Source organism: Hylaeus volcanicus, chromosome 2 (assembly GCF_026283585.1).
Source record: "Hylaeus volcanicus isolate JK05 chromosome 2, UHH_iyHylVolc1.0_haploid, whole genome shotgun sequence".
NCBI classification, from domain to species: domain Eukaryota; kingdom Metazoa; phylum Arthropoda; class Insecta; order Hymenoptera; family Colletidae; genus Hylaeus; species Hylaeus volcanicus.
Window position 1 is genome coordinate 9,150,694 of NC_071977.1, and position 22,080 is coordinate 9,172,773.

The 22,080-nt window shown below is 43.5% G+C and overlaps 1 protein-coding gene and 1 long non-coding RNA gene across 18 annotated transcripts in view; both read right to left on the reverse strand.

Moving 5' to 3' along the window:
* Positions 1 to 22,080, reverse strand: part of LOC128872909 (disks large homolog 4) — a 393,187-nt gene that overhangs the window by 122,617 nt on the left and 248,490 nt on the right. The window lies entirely within an intron of this gene.
* LOC128872916 (uncharacterized) lies at positions 7,049 to 13,195 on the reverse strand. The gene is made up of 3 exons (XR_008456274.1): positions 13,054 to 13,195; positions 9,635 to 9,823; positions 7,049 to 9,513 (listed from the first exon to the last, which is right to left on the reverse strand). It is a non-coding gene; the product is annotated as an uncharacterized LOC128872916 (long non-coding RNA).

Here is a 22,080-nt window from a genome sequence, read left to right on the forward strand (position 1 = left end):
CCTTTCCAGTTTCCATAAATCGAGAAAACGTAATCCAATTAGCCGACTTGCTTGTTTGGAGGGATTAAAACTTGCCTTATCCAAAAAGCAACGAATTCGAATGAATAATCGCTGAATCATGAAAGGATACGGCGTTAATAGTCAAAGGGGAGGATTTACCGAGGGTTCTTCGTGAAATTTAATAACACGTTATTCATCTTTCTGAAGCGTCTCGCGTTGCCGGAAAAAAGGGCCCCAGTCGGTTTTTCATCTTTGATGTACTTTTCAGCTTTTTCGTCGGACGAGCGGGAAACGCTCCAGCCCCTCGAATCCGATCAAAAGCTTTGTGGACGACAGTTCAGCCGACGCTCAGCACGGGAGGTACGTAGAGTTTGTTTGCAAGCTCGTTTGGAAAATTTACGAATTCCCACGTTTCATCCGAACATTCAATATTTCATATTTTCGACGATAGTTGGAGTTTCGAATGCTCTTACGTTTCGCCAGGAATTTCAAATTGAAGGGACTACGCAACAACTTCATTTTCCTATTTCCATATGAACTTTTCATATTTGAGCCGTTCGTTGGACAAATTAACTCTTTAAAAGAAAAAGTTGAGGAATTCGACAAGGTAATGTACATTGTTTTTTGAATTCCCTTTGTAATATAAACATAAACGTCAGTAATGTTACAATTTTTAGGTGGCTGGTGGAGTTAATCGATATACTTTTTTTTTCTCTCTGCCTCGTTTATTCAACGCCAAACGAACGCTGAAATATGTGATAAATAAAGAGAAAACGCCAATTTATTTTTGTACCGAATGAATAAAATCATGTTAGTACTCCATCCTATGCGTGACCATCTTCTCGATAATAAATTTTGATAATATTCTCCTAGTCGAGGAATGATGAGTGCGAAATGATACAACGTGTGATTCTTCTGACAAGTATCGCAGATAGACAAATGCTATTTCCGTTCATGTAACACGGACTGCAACAAGTGTGAATGTAAACAACGCGAGTCCTAATCGCAGCGAGTGGTATCAATGAAAGTCGCGCTCGATAGCGAGGAAAAACGTTTCATTATCGCGTATCGGTGCTCTTGCATTGGAATGTCTCGTACGTGAGGTTGTAGATAACGCGTTCGTAGAGTTTTATCAGCCAGTCTTTATCTGGGGTGCTGGCAGCGATAAGCTGGAAGAATCTATCGTGAAGATTCGTAGTTCAAGAACGACCGTGATCGCCGTCGATGTCTTGCGAGGGTAGACCGGTTAAATCGATTAGAATCGGAGCTCAGCCGACGGGGGCGGACGCCCCTTGTAATTGGAAGTTGCTTTCAATCAGCGATACCGGAAACCACCGACGAAGAAATCATCTCAACGGTGTGGCTTTTGATCAGCAGCGAAAATATCGACGAAGATATTATCTCTTACAATTAAACCACTCTACGGGTACTCGTGTACAGATAGCCCCTTTTTTAAGTACTAGTAGCGTCGTTGGTACATGGTTGATATAGAGTTTCAAACCTTGGGAAATGGTTCATGCATTGCATAGACTTCACAGCATTTTTAATCGCCACGTTTGAGGGGTCAAAAATTGCCAAACTCTTCTTACATTAAAATTAATATAGCAATGGAAATTTTGTGTAGCGTGAAACCATTCCTTCTTTGAGGTTCATTGGTCGCAGAATGACTGGTACAACTAAAAGCGTGATTTCGTTTGAATAACAGCATGGAGCGATCATCGTCGACTGCGAACTGATCGAAGGGAATAACTCGAAATTCCTCGTCCGCGAGTGAATCTACAGTATTAGTACAAAGGGTGCCCCTCCCCCTCGCAGTGCCGAATACTTGTCCGAAAATGTAATTGCGCGAATTCCTGAGCCGTGGAACGAACACTGACAAATATCCGGTACACTCGGTCGAAAGCGACTCATGGTCCGACAAGCAGCCGCGGGAGATAAGTCGCAGGTTACAAGTGGATGGCTACAGAACAATGAATGCGGAAGGACGGTCAGAAAAGGTCAAAGCTTGGCTGGTATTGGCTTTCGAGGCAGCAGACTGGTCAGTGTCCGTCCGGTGAAATACGTCCGCGAATACGAACGGCCGTCCATTTGTTGGCTGTCCGTGTCTCCCCTTGACCCACCCCCCGAACGCTGGCCATCGAGGCAGCGCCTTCCCTCGGCTTCCTACTACACCCCCAACTGGCTGCTCTCCATTTCTCAGCCGGTTCAATTTAACGAGAATGGCTGCCATGCACACCTACGAATCCATTCGTACGGATTTACCTCTTGTCGATAGCCGGGGCTTGCGGACTGCTCAAACTTCCGCCTTGGCAATCGTCTTACCGGACGGGGCAACCTCCCACGGAGTTACGCGGAAGTTCCCACGGAACCTCGGCTCTCGACTGCATAGTCGGGGATGAAAGACATCCCGAACGCTGGCTGCAGGCGGGAAGGATTCGTCGACCGTCTAGGACGGTTAGCCGATCCGCAATTCGTGTTTTAGAGTTGGAGGAATATGATGGGTTCATTTGTTTCCTGTTTGGAATTTCAGAAGTTGGGGTTCAGCCATGTATCTCCGCGTAAGGGTTGCATCTGGTACAAGAGGGTTATGGATGTCGATCCTCCCTTTAATATCCGACGATTTGAGTCGATAAACTTCGTTCAATAAAAGTATGACGATACTTGAACACCTATAGAAACCTTGAATTCAAAAATATGAGATCGAAGGACAACATGGGAACTTCTATCGAATAAAATATGCATCCCACGTGCAGTATATCAGTTCCATCTCCACTGTTAAAAATCGTAAATATTTCACAGATTGTCATCGAACGAGTATACGCGACTGTATTCGTCAGTCTGCTAGAGTTGCGAGGGATCAAAGGCCCCGGGGCGTTCTCCTTTGCTAACGGGAAACGTATTTTCGCTCTTATACGAAAAATAGCCCGCGTAAACCAGGGTGGGTGATACGTTAACGGTAGAACTCGCAGACTGAAAATGGACGGCTGAGGGTGGCGGAGTTAAGGGAGCTTTCGATGCCAGACGGAAGGTCCAACAACTGTGGTGGCTTAGTGGCCGGCTCCCCTCATCCTGGCCATTTCTCAGGACTTAAAGCTCCTTGCATTTGCGCTCTGCCTTGTCCACGCGACGGTGGAAAAATAACTTTCATCGGCTAACGTGGGGGTGGAAGACGCATCAAACTTGCTCGAGCGTCCGATACTCCGAATCCCGAGTTTCGAAACTTTCTGAAGATAAAAGTCGTCCAGGAGCGACCGAGCGTGAGGCAGCGTTGCTTCTGGATCGTCAGGTTGCGCAACGAAAAGGGAAATGTGGTTGAAATTGATAGCTATCTATAGTAACACGATACACAGGGTGAGTCACTACGAATTAGCACCTTGAGTACATTATTCATACTTGATCTTGCGACAGAGATCGTAGAACAACGTACGTTAATACCTCGATTCACCAGCAAAGTGGGGCACCCATAGTCAGTCCCATATACATGCATATCCGTTCCCTCTATATCTATTGAAGAATTTTTGTTAAATTAAATTATAGGTTTGATGTTACCAAATAAATTTTCTATAATAAATATGTGCATGTATCTATAATGACAAATTTACTTGGAAACATCAAACCTGTCATTTAATTTAAATAAACTTCTTTGATAAGCACAGAGAGTACAAATATTCATACGGCTGACTGTGAGTGCTGAATTTGCCTGTGCTCAAGTCCTTGAGAAATTTTACGAAACTTGCACAACCCCTTCCTCCTACAACATTAGTTTCACTAAAACCTTAGAGCTTCGATTAATTCATAGACGTACATCAAATCATAAAATCAACAAACTATTATTCGTGACTAATCCCGTTACTCGCGAACGATGATCGAAGTGACGCGTAATTCCCAGGTTGCATGACTTAATCCGATAATGTAACTCGAGGCTTAGCAGGAACGAAGTTCGGTAGAGAATCGTCGTGAACAACGTGGAGACAGTGACACAAAGCTTCTGGGCGCACGATAAATTGGATCGTTCTCCCCCGGAGACCTTACCTTAGCGTAAAGTGACTTTTTTCTCTTTTCCTTCGGTCCCTCGAGCTCTCGAAGCGTGCCACGGAAATATACGGCCCTGAGAATCGTCCCGTCACTTTGGACCGGGAGCGTTAACGACGATCCACGGAATACCGCTGGAACAAACCTAACTTGTCCCACGTGAAAAGTAACGGGAATCATAAATGCTACCTGGAGTCCGACTGGAACGGCTCCCTTTCTTATAATTCGATTTCAGCTTCCTGTTTCGGCTCCGCGAACTTCTTAGAAATTGCAGCCACCTGAACGATACGATTTCTTTGAGAAAAATTGGTGAAAATGATAGCAACTCGACTCTAATTTGAATCGTATTGTAAGTTCCAAGGAAGAAAACGATGAGAAGAACCGCCAATCAGAAAATAAGAGATAACGGTGCTACCGTATGCATTATTCACACCGCGTCTCAGACTCTACGCGTGGGTGAAAATTCTACGCGATTCGTGAAAATATAATTTCGACCCAAGGAGCCTCCAGGCAATTACTATAAGTACCTGGGAATCGCAGTCACTGTCCCACGGTTATAATCGCATGCATGCTGGGTTCAGGAACGAGTTCATTTAAACTTTTTGATGGAAATTCGTACTATGTTCGCTACTACTTGCGGTGATCGCAAAAATAGATAAAGTAAAACACTAAGAAGTATTACGAAGCTGGGAACTACTCTCAAAACTGTGAATGGAGTATCTAGTTAGCCAAGCACAGCTTGTTTGAAGCAGAAACATGTGTAGCCATTCATAGTCTTTCCATAGAAAATAACCTTCTCACCGTCTTACACGAATACAATCAAATATCTGCTTCTACCCATTGCGTTGTTTAGATTTCAAAGGACCTGGCCCGTGGCACTTATTTCCTAACCCCGACAGAAAAATTCGTCGCGAGTCGTAGTACATTTCTCGCGTACGAATTCAAAGCGCAATAATACGGGCGGGTATGCGCCCTGAGAAAGAATTTAGGCGATTGCAGATTGAGGCGCGCCCCTAGAAGGGAGTCTGCCTGGAAGAATGCAAGACTGGGGCGCGCAGGAGGCAAAGCGAGAACAAGGATCGGTGGAAGCGAGAGAAGAAAGGAAATAAGAGGTAGATCGTCGTGTCTGGCACGGAACGTATGGAGCCGGCAGCCTACCGTGAAACACTCCATTCAATGGCGTTCGGTCCTCGGCCGAGGGTGGGTGGAAGGTTCTTACGGGCACGAGAGGAGAAGCGTGTGTGCAAGTTATACGATTCAACATTCGGTGCACAGCTCGCCGAGGTTTGCGGGCCAACCTCCACTTCCAACCACCTCCGGAAGGTCGACCGACCGAGGGAGGTCTGCGTCTGACGGGAATAAGAGAGGCGTCAAAGTCAGCGGTTCTCAACGAAAAAGTCAATAAGTCGGCTGCTACAAATAAAAAACGCATTTTCAGAACGATCGGAGTATAATACATCAATGCCAACCGATATAATTAGTTTTATACGGTATTTAAATATAAATAGTAAACCTAGTGTCAAAGTTGTATAACCGGAAGGTGGTCGCTAATGACCTGTGATGTTGACATGACCTTACATAAATTAAATTTAAAAAATACATCAACGGAATCAAATTTTCTAATAATTGTTTGGAACGTATATTGGTAGTGTGAAGGGTATTATTGTTAAGGGATGCACCTGGGGAATTGTCAAACTCGATCAGAGTAACGTGGAACATATATTGAATATAAATGAAAATTAAATCGTGGTATTGGAAGAGCTGGAGCATTCAGAGGAAACAGATTGGAACGGTCAGCACCAACAAGCTTTTACTTAACGCAATATTTCATTCATTGGACCTCTGAATCCACGATTGGGTCTCCAGGGAATTGCATCAGAAATTGATGAAATTGTAAAAGGTTTTGAAACCTTGTGATTAGTAAAATCCCACTTTAACGATGCTATAATCGATTTTTTTTGTGAATGCATAAAAAGGTTGATCTTTTGGCCTACGAATGACAGCGTAATCAGATGGACAGAATCCCATTATCATTACTCCTCCCCAATCATCGTTCATGATATTCAAGTCTTTTGCAATGAAAGCAAGTTTGTTGCGACGTCGTGCGCGTCGTCAGCATATGCACAGCTGTTCAAAGACGCTTGCGTAAAATATGCCACGACAGCAGGATCGAGTTTTTAAACCATATCTTCTGTTGAACCGCGATCCAATTGCTTCTCAGAGAACTGTGCACCTCGTTTGCGAAGGATCAGAAGTCTGTTCCGATGATCTGTCAAAGTTGAGTCAACTATGGTCGCCCTCATATTCAAAGAAAAATTATCAATTTAATTATAGATGAGATAAATTTCTTTCTTCGTATTCGAAGATGACGCGCTGAATATTCCACGTATCGGTAATTTCGCCATTCATTGAAAACGTAAAGAAGTAAAATTATTTCCGATTCGAGATTAATATTCTATCGTTTTTATCCAGATAAGATTTGTGCCCGAGCTCTGTGTCGAGGCTAGAGCACGTATTTCTTGCGAAGGTCGTGTCGATATCCAGTTCCACGTGTGCGCGCATATACGATGCACGCATACACGGAAGGCCTTACATAAGACCGTCGATGCTCTCACGCATTGGTCATGAAACGCATTCCAGCGACACCGAGAAGAGGAAATGCATACGCCGCTCCGGACGCGGCAAGAGCCACTTTGATTCTCAATTGACTGTTAATTCATGTCAATTATCACCGACCTGTTTACCGCGATTTCGTAACATACCTGCTAAACATGTGCGCACCAATGTGTCAATCAGGTCAGGATGGCCTTGGGGTGTTATCGAAGCGTCATCCTTCTATCGCCCACTGATTGGAGCCTAAGTGCATCGTCTTACAGAACCTTCTCTTTGGAACTTACTAAAACTCTAATTCTATTTCTTACATTTTTGACAAATATAGAGAGTGAACAATAAATTTACAAAGTTATTTAGAAAAATTCACAAAATTAGGCAAGTTTCGACACTTTGAACAAGTCAACATTATTTTCGGATGACCACGATATCTAAAAGACGATTGACCTAGTTGACATCCTTTTCCTGAATCCTTTCTTGAGCCTATCTACTATTTCTAATCTCCGATCTTTATCAAAATTTACAGTAATTATGTGCCTTTAGCTTTGCGCCCAATCTGTTCTCCATTTCATCGGAAATTCCACCGCGAAATTATTTCGGCGTCCACTGGTTCGCAAACTGTGTACAGTGTGGTAGCTTACGCCAAGCCAGAGTGTCCAGGTTGACTTAGGACCCGTAGGGGTGGCTTGGACGTGTCGAAATCAGGTGCCAATGTAAACTGAACGCTTACGACATCCGATAAAGCTTACCAACACGCCGTTGATTTCGCGAAGGAAAACAAACCCGAGCCGCGAGGAATTTTAATGGGACTCGCTCATTTTCCAACAATCAGAATTCTTAGACACACGGGGTAAATTAGATGAGAATTTTTTTTAAATTTTTGTTTGAATTTTGTATGAATAATTGTTATAATAATCACAAATCTTCACCTATTCGTTTCCAAGGGAGTTCGTTCCTAAAGAAAAGCGACATTACCGATAAACCTACGCGCGGGATCTCTATCCCAGCTCAACAATTTGATAGTTGAATCTGTAAACACAATCGAACGAACGAAACATCACGATTCCGTTGCAGTTCACCTGAGTAAACCCGTCGTCGCGGAAAAAGGAAGCGCAAACGACGTTGTTTGCGTTCCACGGGGATCACCTTTAGTTTCTCGTTGCTTTCTCCTTTATCCGAAGGTTTGGGGGCCTCGTCGAAGTTATTCCACGTTTCCTTATCGCGCGAAACGCTCGTGAAATCAAGGAGAAAAATGGTCGAACGGTTTTCAACGGCAATTCTCTCACAGTTTCCCGAACTTCGCAACGTTTTCCCTCCCTCTCCTAGGTAAGAGGTTGCCGTTCGCGTGATCTCTTTTTTCCACTTTCACGGAACCGTCTAGTTTTCCTTTCTTCCTCCCAGAGGCACGACGATTCGTTTTCCACCGTGAAAGGAGCAGATACGACGTCGAAGGAAGGGCCATGTTTTCAAAACGCGATGGCCCGCTATCGGGGTGATAACGATATTGCTCGAATCGAGGAAAAGTAGCACCTCCGGGAAGTTAATAGCGGAGGGGAATCGACTTTCCTTGCAGTTGGAGCGTTATGAATGAGGCGATTACGAACTTCTGTGTATGTACTCCCCATGTGCGCGGGGTTTGGGCAGTAGTGGGATGTTTCATGCTGAATTCATGCTTGTGAGAGTTATATCGGACTCTTCGTGTTGATTCTTGATAAATAATTTATCTAACTCATTATCTATGTTCATTGCAATTATTAACCACAACAACTGTATACGTACTCTCCATGTGTAGAGAGTTCAAGGTAGTAGTGGAATGTTTGCACTAAATCCATGTTTGCTATACCTCTCTCTTCATGTTGATTCTTGTTAAATAATTTACCAAACTCACTACCCATTTCCATTACAATTCTTAACCACAACATTTTGAAGAACCGTTCACCACCCACTGTTTACACGCCCGTCGTGGCGCGTAAATAAACAGGTAAAAGAGAGCACAGCAATCTAGAGCATCGAGAACAGTGAGGGAAATATGACAGAATTTAACAACACCCTTTTCGCGTGAATTCGGTTCATTTCGCTTGTTCCAGCAAAACAGTTCGCAGCTGAGCGAGCGGCCAGCGAGCAAGAAAAACGGGGAACATTCTACATCCATTCCTATCCATATTATATTCTGTAAACTAATCGGTAACAACGGTTTAGCCTTCCTCGAGTTTTTACGCAGTTCCCAATAGAAGATCCATGCACCTGAATAAATGCATTACGCAGAACAAAATGTTCAGCTTAATATAGCGTTCCGCGATCCACCACTCATCCACGGTTATCAAGGTCTCGTCTGTTTTTACTCCAAGACTTTATTAGTACGCGTACCCGGTACTTGTTCAAGATTAATGTCGTATTCGTTCCGCTCAGAGTGCGCATAATGTTACGACACTGAAAATTGCTTTATAGCAACGCTATGAAGTCGAATATTCCGAATATCATTGACATAGATGCTCGGATATCCTTCGCGTTAAGATCCGTATTGCTTGTAAACATAACGAGCCGTTCATTGATTCTATTTAAGGTTCGAGTGAAACCTGGCATTACCCTAAAAAGTTAGTGGAAATTGAGGAGGAGGGAAAGTGTAACTTATGGAGTGTGGAACTAGTGGCATGTTACGTCTCACGTATCAGTATGAGGCTCGTTTTCTTTGCATTGTACCTACAATTTATCAGATTATTTTATTGTTACACCGTGGCGTATCTTGAGCCATAACTTAACCCTTTATAGGGCAGAACTCCTTGGGCATTGTTTTTTCACTTTCTTTGTAGATGAGCGTAAAAATAAAATATTCCCGCCTTTTTCTTAGTGGTAGCAATGAGTACCAGTGACCTATAAAGGGGTTCATACTTTTTTATTAACAATGACTATAATAACAATTAAACTTAGGTTGGAGCGAAAGAAGCAACACGAAATTCGTGACATCGTGAGCAGTATCGCGCGAGTGACTCACCGTGTCCAGATTGAACAAGCTCGACACCTTCTTCAGGAACCCGTCCTGCGACTTCTTCTTTCGCCTGGTGGTCATCCTCCTCGCCTTGGACGGATAGACGGGGCTCGATGTAAATTAATCCCAATTAATGTGCGCCTCTCAATGAGCACCGAGCCACATACTTTTCTCACGAAACTCACGGATACCGCACTTCACCGAAGGAAAAAGGAAAAACAGAGATAGGTTCGCATTAAAAGATCAATGAGATTCACTCGTGCGGAAGGAATCGTGGGAACGAGTATGAATAATGATCATTTACGAGTCTTCCTGTTCTTCAGCACCGTTGCTCGTTAAAAATAGAAACTGAATGTAAATGGGGGCGATTAAGATACGTCCAGGATAAAATCTTTATAAACGATCATCGAACGAGCGAAATTAAAACTGAGAACTAGTGTAACCACCGCGTTGGTTTGAAACCGTTTAGAGGTAAGCGAAAATTTCGAATAATCTCGCGAGCGTTGGTCACAGATTGTACCTTGATGGCAATCGTAAGTACAAAATGAGATCTGTAATTAGAAACGATTCGGGGTATCGATAATATTGGGTCCCTTCTCCTCCAAAGGTTTCGCGCGAGTTTAACATACGGTCGCAACGTGAAAGTACCTCGCCCGGTTGAAAACTTAATCTAAAGGAAACACGAGACCGCCGCATATAGACCGGTAATTTTATATGCGTCAAATACATCATAGATTCTATGTCGCGATTACGCTGACACGGAGCCGTATTATTGCTCCCCTGGCGGCCTATTTTCTACGGGCCCGCGCTGCATTTATATCTCACGCAAGTGCAACCTAATTGATAAAGCCCAGGGACGACGGCCCCGTTCTAGTTCCTATTGGTCGCAAAGTAATCTAGTAGAGTTGAACAATTGGTTTTTTCAAATAATATAGATGGAATTAAGTAAAATTGAACTCTTTGTTGGTCTTCATACGGAAAGTAAGCAGAAACACAGAACTTTTAGGATCAAGCCGCTTCCGAGACAAGAGATTTCTTACTCCATGCATGTACATTGCTCAAATATGAGTGATTCATGTCAAGCAATTGCTATCTATATTTGGTATATGCAAAATGTATGTTAAGCAACTACTTCTGTATGTAAAGTAAGGAACCTTTTTGATCTTGAAGAAGAGATCTCGACTTGACCTCAAATATCAAGGAATATACAATTGAATTTTTGTTCAATTTTGCAATGAAGACTAAGAGGGAGTATAATCATTCCTAATTCGAAGATTTTTTAAAAGATCAACTATCGATTAAACTCGAACCGCCTGGGAAATAACACAGGAAGTTATTCTTCCGCGACCAGCGTCACGTGCTATACCCGATTATGTAATACGTAATCGGTAGTGTCGATAAGTCGTAAGCGTAGCTGAACACGTGAGGCGTGTGTAATCCTGCGATCCCTTTTATTCCAGTAAATGAGACGGGAACTCGTAACGACGCATTACGTGTACCTATTTGAAGTATTCGTAGAAAAATAACGATATACTATTCCTAGCACGAATATCAATTTTAGATCGCCTAAAAATTAACGAATTCGTACAAAGAATCTTTTCTCTGTTTTAAATTTCATTCATGTAACGTAAATTCTCCTAAAAGAAGGCAGACTTTGTTTGTTTTCATTAATGAACATCAGTTCCCACACAATGACTGATATAATAACATTTAGATTGAAGATAATAGCACATCCGACCGTGGCTATTTAACGCCTATACGAGATTACAATGAACAACAGAATTTACGTTGAAAATCGATATTGTACATATGGTTAAATTGTTTTTACATTGCGAAAAGGGTCCACAGAGTGGACAAAACGAGATTAATAATAATAAATCTACTTCTACTTCACTAATGACTACTATTCGTAAAAAAAAAACAATTATTCTGCTTTTCTTTGGAGGGTTCACATTCCAGTTAGAATTTCCAATGGCCTATCTCGCGTAACGTTCGATGACCGCTACCTGCGCGCCACCTATCCGAAATCGATCTCGAAATCGATTCTCGGTTGCTCGAGAAAGACGCGACCGACGAATCGTTCCGCTCGAGTTGAGGTGCTCGGTGCCGGGAGTCACGCTATCCCGTAAACCGAAAAGTAAAAAAAAAGTGAGTAAAGGTTAGCGGATGCTCTGCAAAGAGAATGCACTTCGGTTCGACCAGCGAACTACACACGCCCTGAGCGATCGATCAGTGAAAGTACAGAGCCCAAAGTGGCACACGAGCCTCGTTCGACTTGATATCTGTCGATATACACCTACTTGTATGTGTTTTTCCCGAACACGGACCATAAAAACCGATTCCACGCTCCCACGAAAACCGTGAGTACTCACGTAGATACTCACGTTGTACGTGCCAGGGACGTACCATCCTATGAGGGACAAAACAATCGAAGGCTAAATTAAAATTCATAGTAAAAAAAAAGTAGGAAGAGGAAGCATTGCATTAGAAATTGCGTTAGACAAGAAAAATGATGTTATCAGAATCGATATAGAATATTCTATCCAAATGGAGTAGCAAGGATACCTATTTGATAAAGTGTGCTACTTTCAAATTATTCTAAATTGATTTCGTCAACTAATTTGTTTTACTATCTCGACGAACGAACTTGAATTTACAAACTAGTTTTTGGCTGCTCCAAAATTCCATCGTGTCTTGGGCTCCGAGAAGGCGTAATGCGCCACTGGTGTGTACGTGTGCGTGCGTGTACACACACTGTTACGTTTATATCGTAAACAGGTTGTCCGTCCGTCTCACTCTAGTGCGCGCGAAGCGTACTCTTGTGCAGCGTACCGCGACGAATGACGACGCGGATAAGGAAACCCACGATTGCGAGGCTTCGATTTCCACGTGGACACACACACACTTTAAACGCACGCTATCCTGTCCTGTCCGTTCTCTTTAACCACGATGTCGGATACGGCAGAATTTTATAACGAGAATACTCTATTTCTGGCTGGGAAACGAGTATAAATTGTAAGGTATGTACTCTAGAGTAGTGATCGGCGACCTATGACCCGCAGGTCAAGCGGTGACCCGTGACGCTACAACATCTGACCCATCGACCAAATATACGTTAAAAATGTTGTGAAAGAGGCCTCGGAAAGCTTGTTCGCCATCATTCTTAATTGTAATATAGTTCATAAACAGAACTTGATTACGTACTTCGAAAGTACCATCGCTCCAAAACTTTGGAAAAATGATTTCGTCGAATGAAAGAAAATTAGCGACACTATTCCAAGGAAACGCAATAATGTGTTGTATCGCGCGTCCTTCGTATCGCTTCCGCGCTACGTAATGATACGAAACGTTACGTAGTCTCGCGGTTAATTAGTTTCCTAGAATACACCGATTACGAACGTGTACCGTTACACGGCTAACAATACCTGTCAAACGTAACGAATTTCCTAATTTCCCGGAGTGCCACGTGTTCCTTCCGCACTGCGCGCCAAAAAAGTGGAGCAGCGACCGTATTCACCGTTTCGCTGCTCCGAAACGTCACTATACCTTTGACGATCACTGATTCACACGTCGCACATTTAAACGATAACGAAGATACACCATTTGGCTGCACCGACACTGCACTCTTATCCGGCGTCGGTTTGAAATCACCGTGTATCAGGACGCCCCTGCACGCACGATTCTTGCATTCCACGAGGGACACGTACGCGCACTCACACAACCGAGAAACAGGTTGCTCCTCTCGCGTCCCGGTCTCGCTCCAAAACGAATTTCTACCACCAATCGGGCCGCACGAATCACACGATGCTTTCCTTGATCCAACGAGGCGCAGCAGACGCGAAAAGAAACAAAGGACGAGCGCGAATGTCAATACGTACGCGACAGTTTCTCAGCTACGGGAACTGATTGCGTTTCTCTATGTACGGTACATCTGCCTTCGTTCCCACCACATCGCTTTATTTACCGCCGTGCCGACTCCATTCCGTTCCCATCCGTGTACTGGCACGAGAATGAGCACCGGTCGCTTCAACATGAGTTAGAAAATCCCTGGACGAAGAAAGTCCGTGGACGTGTTGTCCATCGAGGAACACTAGACGATCTGACGTTTCGTGGACGAGTTAGTTTCGCGACGGTTTGCACAGGTCGCGTGACACGGTTACACGGCACTGCTATAACGTCGATTAAAATCACCGACGCACCGGTTAGGAGGTTAGGTCTACAGACGCCTCCCTCCTCTCTGCTGCTCTAACCGCTTTCTCTGTCTCACTCTTCGGTTACGATTGCACTCGCCGAAGAAACGCTGCGGCGTCGAGCAACGGGAAAACGTTTTTCCCGCCACTCGGTGGAGCACTGGTAGATCGCGATACCGATCGAACCGACGTCCAGGGATCGAACGAGCGACCGAAAATAATTCGCGCTTGCACGCAAAGAGGTGAAACGTCAAGAACTCTCTAGTTCGGTTTACCGAGCTGACCGTAGACGGGCCTCTTCGGCTGCTGACGTCAGCGCTCGGCCGCCCGGCATGAACCTCACTAAACGAACGGAGCGCTCAACCGAGTACGGCCGAATTTACCCGAACTTGCACGATCGTATTATACGAGAGACATGTTGGGCGTTATCCAAACAAACTTTTATACGTTTCGTACGAAAATCTTTCATGCAGGTGTAAATAAAACACTGAACATTGATTTTTGAACGAAAAATTCAATGATTGTCTTCAGTGGCTCCATTTGCGAAAAAATTGGAGTGGAGTCTCGATTTGGAGGGAAGCGCAAGTGGTTTTAAATCGGAGTGTTCTTTAAATCTATTAAATGTCCATTAGTTTCATACTTGTATATTATATATGTATGTGTACATATTGGAGTATTACTATCTCGCAGAAGACTTGGTGAAAGTAGTTCTTCATCAACAGTTTTTTACTTGGATGTATACCCAGTGACCTTACAATTTACTCTTTTTCAAATATTCAATGCAGCTGCTGGTAAATGGAGTTCGTGAATGCAGACTCCAAAGCTTTATCGCTTTACCACTCCCGCCGTAGAGAATTTAATTTCAAAATTCTTCAGTCATTGATTTCTTGCTCCATTCAACAAAAGATCAATCGAAGTGCTATTTACGAATCGTAATTGTATATCATTCGCGCGTTAACGATCGTGTCGTACCTTCTAACCGTGAAGTGCTGCTTTTGTTCGCAAATAATGCGTTTCTCGGAACAGTAGCTCGAGGAAACTTATTTTCACGTAATACCTAGCTAGTTATGTCTTCTGTGCGAGTTCACGACACCGTAATTTTTTATCCGTTACTCCAAACAAAAAGTGGCCGACTCTACACTAAAGTACTCGCATTCTCTACCGCGTGCCACTCGTTCTCCCTTTCGCTCTCACGCGAGTCTTTCTTGCTCTCAGCAAGAACATACTCAGGGCTGAATTAAAGGATGAGTTTTATGGGATATGGCATAGGTGGACAAAATACTTCTCCGAATGAAAATCTCGATAAAAAGTCGAAGAGCTTTCTGCCACTAGTCGTCAAATTGAAGTGATAATAAATGACAAGTGTACATATATACATACATATATGTACTTGCAGTACCTGGTGCATACAGCACAGGGTTCGAAAAAATCTTGCTCCAGTGCTGGACATACTAACCGTGCAGAAGACGTTCGTTCTCCACGACGATGCCAGTTTCGTGCCAAGCGGATCGCGCGAGGTCGTGCGGCTGTTTTGTGGTTGGGGGAAGTTGAGATAGATACGAAGATATCGCTTCGGGCAGAGCCGTAATGATAGACAGTTTACACGAATTTCGGAAGCCACCTGCGCATTGCCGTGTTTCGATTCGCTTTTACGCTAAGAGTCCAACGAACCGTATTCAACTAATTTTGGAGTACGTAATTCCAGCGTTTGATCATTGAAATTACGATTTTGGAACAAGTGGTTCATTCAACAAGAATTTTTTTCTTTATTTGATCTGGAAGCATAACGAGTCGATAATATTATCGTAATAGTGCCAAAGTATCGTGATGTTCTATGAGAGCCTTCACTAATTGACTTCAAAAACTTTATACTCAAGTCCATTGTAGATATTGATTATCTCGAGAAATTATTATTTCCCACTTAAAATACTCACAAACTCCACGTACATTGCAACTTACATCAAGGCTAATGAGGTTACGACTGTTTTAGAACTGCTGAACTATGGCAAAGGAGCAGAGAAACCGATTGTTCCCTCCACCTAGTTTCAGAATCAAGAATGTATCTACGTCTACATTCGTAGAAACGCGCCTTTCCCTCTTTAACAACTCCCGTAATGGGCAAAAATTTCTGCCCGAGCTGCTGCAGTTGCGTTGCATCCAATGGAATTTAAATGCAACCGCTCGACACCAAGAAACCTCCGGATTCGAAACCGCCTTCAGAGGACGCGCGGCGTGCTTGCGAATTGAGAAACTCGTTTCAATCTAATCCCGCGAGGACAAAAAAAAAGATAAGTGCTCCCTGTTTGAGCGTACACGCGCGTCGAATCAAGGAATTCCTTTTCGAGAGAAAAGCCTCGCGAGAAACGGGATTCCCTGGGATTCTTTCAGCTCCTTTTCAACGAATCTACAGTAAAAGGATACCCGCGATTCGGACGGACGTCGAACGACCGAGCTCGATCCACGGACAAAACGAGTTTTTTCCCAAAGTCGCATTCAAATCCAAGTAGGATAAGGCATGCACGCGTGACCGCGTCACGATTCCGCTTCATCGCTTTCTTACGTGACGATTTTTAGTTTCTTCTTTGGGTCGAAAGGGAGGATCTTTCTTTGCATCTTTTGGGAGTAGAGTGTAAAATATGTAGAGTGTAGAATATGTGTATTAAATAGTGTAATGAGATTCGAAGTAAGAAGAAAATTGGAGATGCCGGAAGTAGACTATGCATAGGTCAAGGATTAAACATGTTTTTGAAATCAGTTGATATAATTTCTCGCAATAGTGCTAAAGGATCTCAAAGAAAATAAATGTCATAAACACTGGCTACGTTTTGTACACTTCAGAGGGAACCCTCTCAGCGTTAGCAAAAAAAGACGGAGGCGACTTCTTGTTCCTTAAACGGAAGCGACCTCTTGAACTCCTTCTGATTGCTCCCGAGAAATAAATACTCTCAAAGCCGAAAGCGGTCAAGCAAGGCACATTCATGCCCGACCGTCCCCTTCTTCCTGACGCTTCGAGCCATATGACCTGGAAACTTAAACGAAACCTTCAGAATTTCCGGGGAGGCAATTTCGCTGGCGGTGCATTTCGCGTGTTACCGTTTGCAACCGTGCCACCGCCGACGGAGTACGTCGTGGAACAATGGCAACGTTTAATGCTGTCTGGCTGGGCGCAATTTGCATTTCTCTAACGGGCTTCCCCGCCTTTCGTGAGACGGGCCCCGCCGAAATCGCGTAGGATGCATCGAAGCCCGCCTAACGTTTGCGCAACGATCCTTTGTGCGGGCCTTTGAGCCGATTTCCGGCCAAATTTCCCTATCCTAACTGGAAATTGCGTCGAGTGGGCTGGTACCCCCGTGTACCAAAACTGGTTGGCTCGGAAATTGATTGGTCAATCACGAGTACGCTTTCGCTACTTTTTCCCCCCTCCGAAGAATAAATTGAAGTTCGTCTCGACTCTATTCGCGAAACTGAACAGAACAGAGAATTTTATACGGTTAATCGAGCAATCGAAGCGTATCGACGCCGGGGATGGGCGAGTTGTCCTTCAAACAGTATTCTTTTTGTAGTCGAGTATTTAAATGTGCAACTATAAAATACTTTTAGTTTCATCGACGAATGCACTTTATAATTTATACAGTTCTTAGAATGAGTTGATTTCAAATTATCTGAAAAATTTATGAGATATAAATGAATGCATTCGAATGTTTGTTACTTAAATTCTCTATAACTGTAAACAGCATCGTGTGATTTAATCCCAGATGTTTATCGTGTCAAATCGCAGGCAATGTCGACGACACGATCGACCGGAATCTAATTAATTGTTCTGGAGCAAGTCCGGAGTTGGAACTACAAGTGACACCTATGTATTGGAGTGTCTGTGCCGTAAACTCCGTCGATAAACCACTTGTCGTTCGCAATCTCGAGTGTGTACTTTGTCTCACTCGCATAAGGCGAGTTGCGACACGAAGCAAGCGAAATTGCAGCCATTCGGAAAAGTAACACGATCGTATCATTCACGCGATCTAAATTAATGTTACAAAGATTTAATTTTGTTTAAGCTGAAAATACACTCAGTATCGGTATACTATTTCTGCAGCATCTGCACCCTAATTAACCCTGTATCTCCTACTTCAAACACGTGTTACGGAGGATCGTCGACGGGAGACTGGGGAATGGCGAAGGTGCGTGTGAACAAAAGAAAATAATAGAAACGCAAAACAATTGGTATGGTGGTTTATTGCATCGAACACAACGGGATGTCGCGGAGTAATGACGAGTAGGATGTTGGAGCTTAATTAGTGCGTGCCCGGGACCGAACGTCACGAGCTGTTCCATTTCGTTCCCGCATTTTTTCAGGATTCGTTCGCCCGCGGTTGAATCTCAGCAGTCCCTGCCTTCCGTACGACCCTAGTAATGAGAGAAAAAAAAAACAACAACACACACACGCACGCAAAAAAAAAAGAAGAGGGAAAGGGCAGGAAGTTAGCTGCCGAACACCCTAGGCTAATCTCTCATAACTGGAGTGGCTCATTTGCGGCGGGAGTCGTGGATGCTCATCGAGGAGAAAAGAGACTGAAAAAATAAGGGACAAGTGTAGAGCAATGCGCGTACGAGAGGAGGACAGGCAGAAAATGAGAGGGAAAAGAATGAAAGCGGTGATAAAGCTGTAAAAGGGGGTTGAGTTAAGGTAATTGGCACCGAGCCCTGTTTCCCGTGTTAGTTACTGCGAAACATCGCGCGTGAAGAGGATTTCCGAGTTTTTTTAATACTCTGAAAACGGACCACCGTTTCAAGAGAAACAAAGCCGTGGCCAGAATGTATTTACAAGTAAATCTCCCGATCCGCATCGATGCGGGAAAGCCCTTCGACGAATGGCTTTATTCCGTGCGTGCGTTGATTTGTTAAGTATTTTTTTAACATTCGGATTATAGGCTTCATCGGGCGGACCGGCAACCATCTCTATCTAGTTCGATGTGTCATCCAATTAATAGTTACATTTCTTCATAATTAAGGGTAAATTGGTCTTTCTCACAAAAAGAAGGGTTAAGAAGCTTGTACTTGAGAACCATTGTTAGTGTGTACCTACTTCTTGAGAAATTGATAAAAAAAATCGTATCATGGTAAGCCCTCAAGTGTGATTATATACAAGTTCAAGCGTTGAAACAATAATTACAAGGATTGTACTGACATAATGAAAGTTACCATAGCCCCTGACTGACTGCACACCGTGTTACAACAGTGAACGAACTGGCTCGTTGTGATCACTGCCCGAACATTTCATTTTTTGAGAATATTTGTCAGTTTCGTGACGAATGAATACAAATTCAATATAATGAATAAATATATCTACATTCGAATAAAACTTTACTCATTACCGTGTAAATCGTAGCGATTTATCAGCGCTGTCCACGCGAGGCAGTCTTTCCCAATAAAACGAAATATTCGTGGACGATATCTCCAGCCCGAAAACATCACGTTTTACGTATTTCTCAAGTCCGTTATTATGGAAATATTTGACGTCTCGGACGACGCGTTCAGATTCGTCCACGGCGCAGCACATAAATCTCAGCGAAGGCGATTTCATTCGGATTCGACGAAGCCCAGCGCAGCAATCCGATCTGCACGCGCGATCGACAATTCCCGGGGGAGCTCACGTCCGCAAATCGTGGCGAGATTTCGTTTGGCCTCTGTATTTTACCGACACGAACCCTTCAGCGTGCTCCCACCATAGGACAAGAAAATTATTAGGGATCCACGTGGCGTGATTTCCCGAAAGAGTTGCGTTGGTGCAGAGAAACAGACGGTACGAAATATCAGCATAACGCAACGAATTCAATTCAATTTTCTTGGTGAGTAATATCGGAGAATGCTTCGAATAATTGGGGGATCGATGGCTGAACAGTCGAGAAAAATGGAGAAAGCTTGAAACGAGTATTAAATTCGGTAGAAATTTTAACAGCGTGATGAACGCCACGCAACACTTATCATCATATCAATGTACGAGTGTTCAATGGACCCTTCACAATTATTTATCAAAGATTTGTCCTCTCCTATCATTTCGCTTTTGGTTCCAGTCCTTTCTGTGATATCAGTTGATCACCTCACCGAGGTAACAGTAAAAATGTTCGTTACGTCGTCTCGTGTACTCGTATCAAAACAAGGTTCTGAGATGATTCACGGAACATTGCGAAAGCATATTTGCAACCTGAGATACATTTTTATTTCCCTCTGTACCAAGCTCGTCCTTGACACACGGCAATAATTTCGTGCATCGGTACACCTTTCTTTCTCCACGGGAAAAAAGAAGAAAATCATGCTCACCCTAATAGAGTCGGAGATACCTAGGCAAGACGGTAAAACTGAGGCGTAAAGAAAGGAGCAGAAGAAAATGCTCGACTGAAGGGTTTGGTTTAAGAGAGTTTTTCGCGACTAGGGGGAATCTCGGCGCAAAATTGTTCGTCGTGAACAAAGAAAGAGAACAAAACCCTTCGAAAGGATGGCGTGGCGGGTGACGTATTGTGGATATTCGAAACAAGAAGATGGAGGATGAAACAGAACCTCTCCAGGGAAGACGCTACCGAGGAACGGTATAGCTCGAGTGTCTATGGCAAGAACCATCGACCGAAACTCGATTCTTCGAGACCCACTCGGAACGATACATGAAGATCTCGAATATTGAAATTCACTGGGCGTCATCGCTGCGAATATACACCTTTATTGGATCGCCTCTAAACTCTCATGTATAACAAATAGTTGAATATAACGGAGAGGAATGGATATTTCGTAAGATACAAACTGTTGTGGAAATAGTCATACCTCAACTGAAATATTATTTCAAATAGCAGGCAGTTTATTGTATTTTAATTGAAAGGTATTGAAAATAACGAGGCTGTAGTAGGTTGTTCATAAGTTCTGTCGTTCGATAAGATATAGCGCTATTAGATTCGTCGTTTTATTTTATTAAAGATGGAACTACTGGTCGATGAACACGTTGCAACTCATTTCTATATTTACAGCTGTTCAGAGTTGTAAAATTTTTCATTTTAGATGGTTTAGTACAAAAACAAATTCATGGTATATTTCCTTAATTTTCAGCCATCAAAAGAGTGACTAACACATAGACTAACGTCTCTTAAGAAAGCACGTCTCGTTAATGTGGAGTCATTATTAATTATTCGATCAGCGAGGAATCGAAACGACACAAAACCGATTAGTCGCTCATCTTCCTCCGATGTTCCGACACGGTCTGGGCAAATCTTCTTACCGAGATAAATCTCAGGAAAGCATTACGAAAATGGGGGGAGCGTTCGAACTTCTTAACAAAGAGTTCCACGGATAGGGAGTCTATAGCGGTATCAAGGTTTAACGAATCTTTTTAAATTCACGGCGCGCGTTCCTTAACCACTTGGTCTCTCGCAGTTTTCTTCAGTTTCCTTCCTCTTACTCTTTACCCACACCGCGGTCCCCTCCACCCCCGTAGACTGAGACTGTATTGGCGTATCAGCGTGGGACAGAGCCCTAAGGCGAGAGTAAACCCGATTAGACGGTACACTAAATCTCATTCAACCAGCCTTCATTGTTAAGTGCCTCTACCGTCTTTCGTTCCTCGTAAAAAGCGTTCCACGAGGGTCCTGAATTACCAAGCGATGCCTCAGTCTTGCGGAAATGTCCTTCCAGTTTTGCTTGCTCAATCCGAACGGCGTATGAAATTTTTTATAAAGCGTATTGTACGCTCGGAATTAAGAATTCGTGTCGAGGTGAAACGTGAGTCTTCGGAGGATAAAATCCCGATAAAGAAAAACCTGATAGAATTCTATATAAAGAAAAATAGAAAACTCGAGTTAAATTTATTGTAAATTCCAAGAACGCGAACGAGCGTCGATTAATGCCTAAGAGGCATCGCAAAGGAAATTCCTCGCACTGGCAAATATTTTCACAGGCGTTGGTACTATGTAGACTAATCGCTAGTACTTAACGTGGAACGTTGCAACCATGATGCAGCAGTCGTTCCAGCGTCATTAAACCGCAACGTCCTTAATAACGAAGAGATAGAGTGAGCCTTGCGACCGCGTAACCAGATGGTAAGAACTCGAATCGCATGCATCACTGTCGCACAAATTGCTTTCGCACCCCCGCGAACTCTTTCTCTTCCGTCGTTCCTAGCGGTTACTCTGGTTTGATCATTTCTGTGTAACTTGTGCCGATACCACTGGGGACGATTTCCATCGTTGAAAAGACATTTTCGGATTCGTTTCTCTTTCTTAT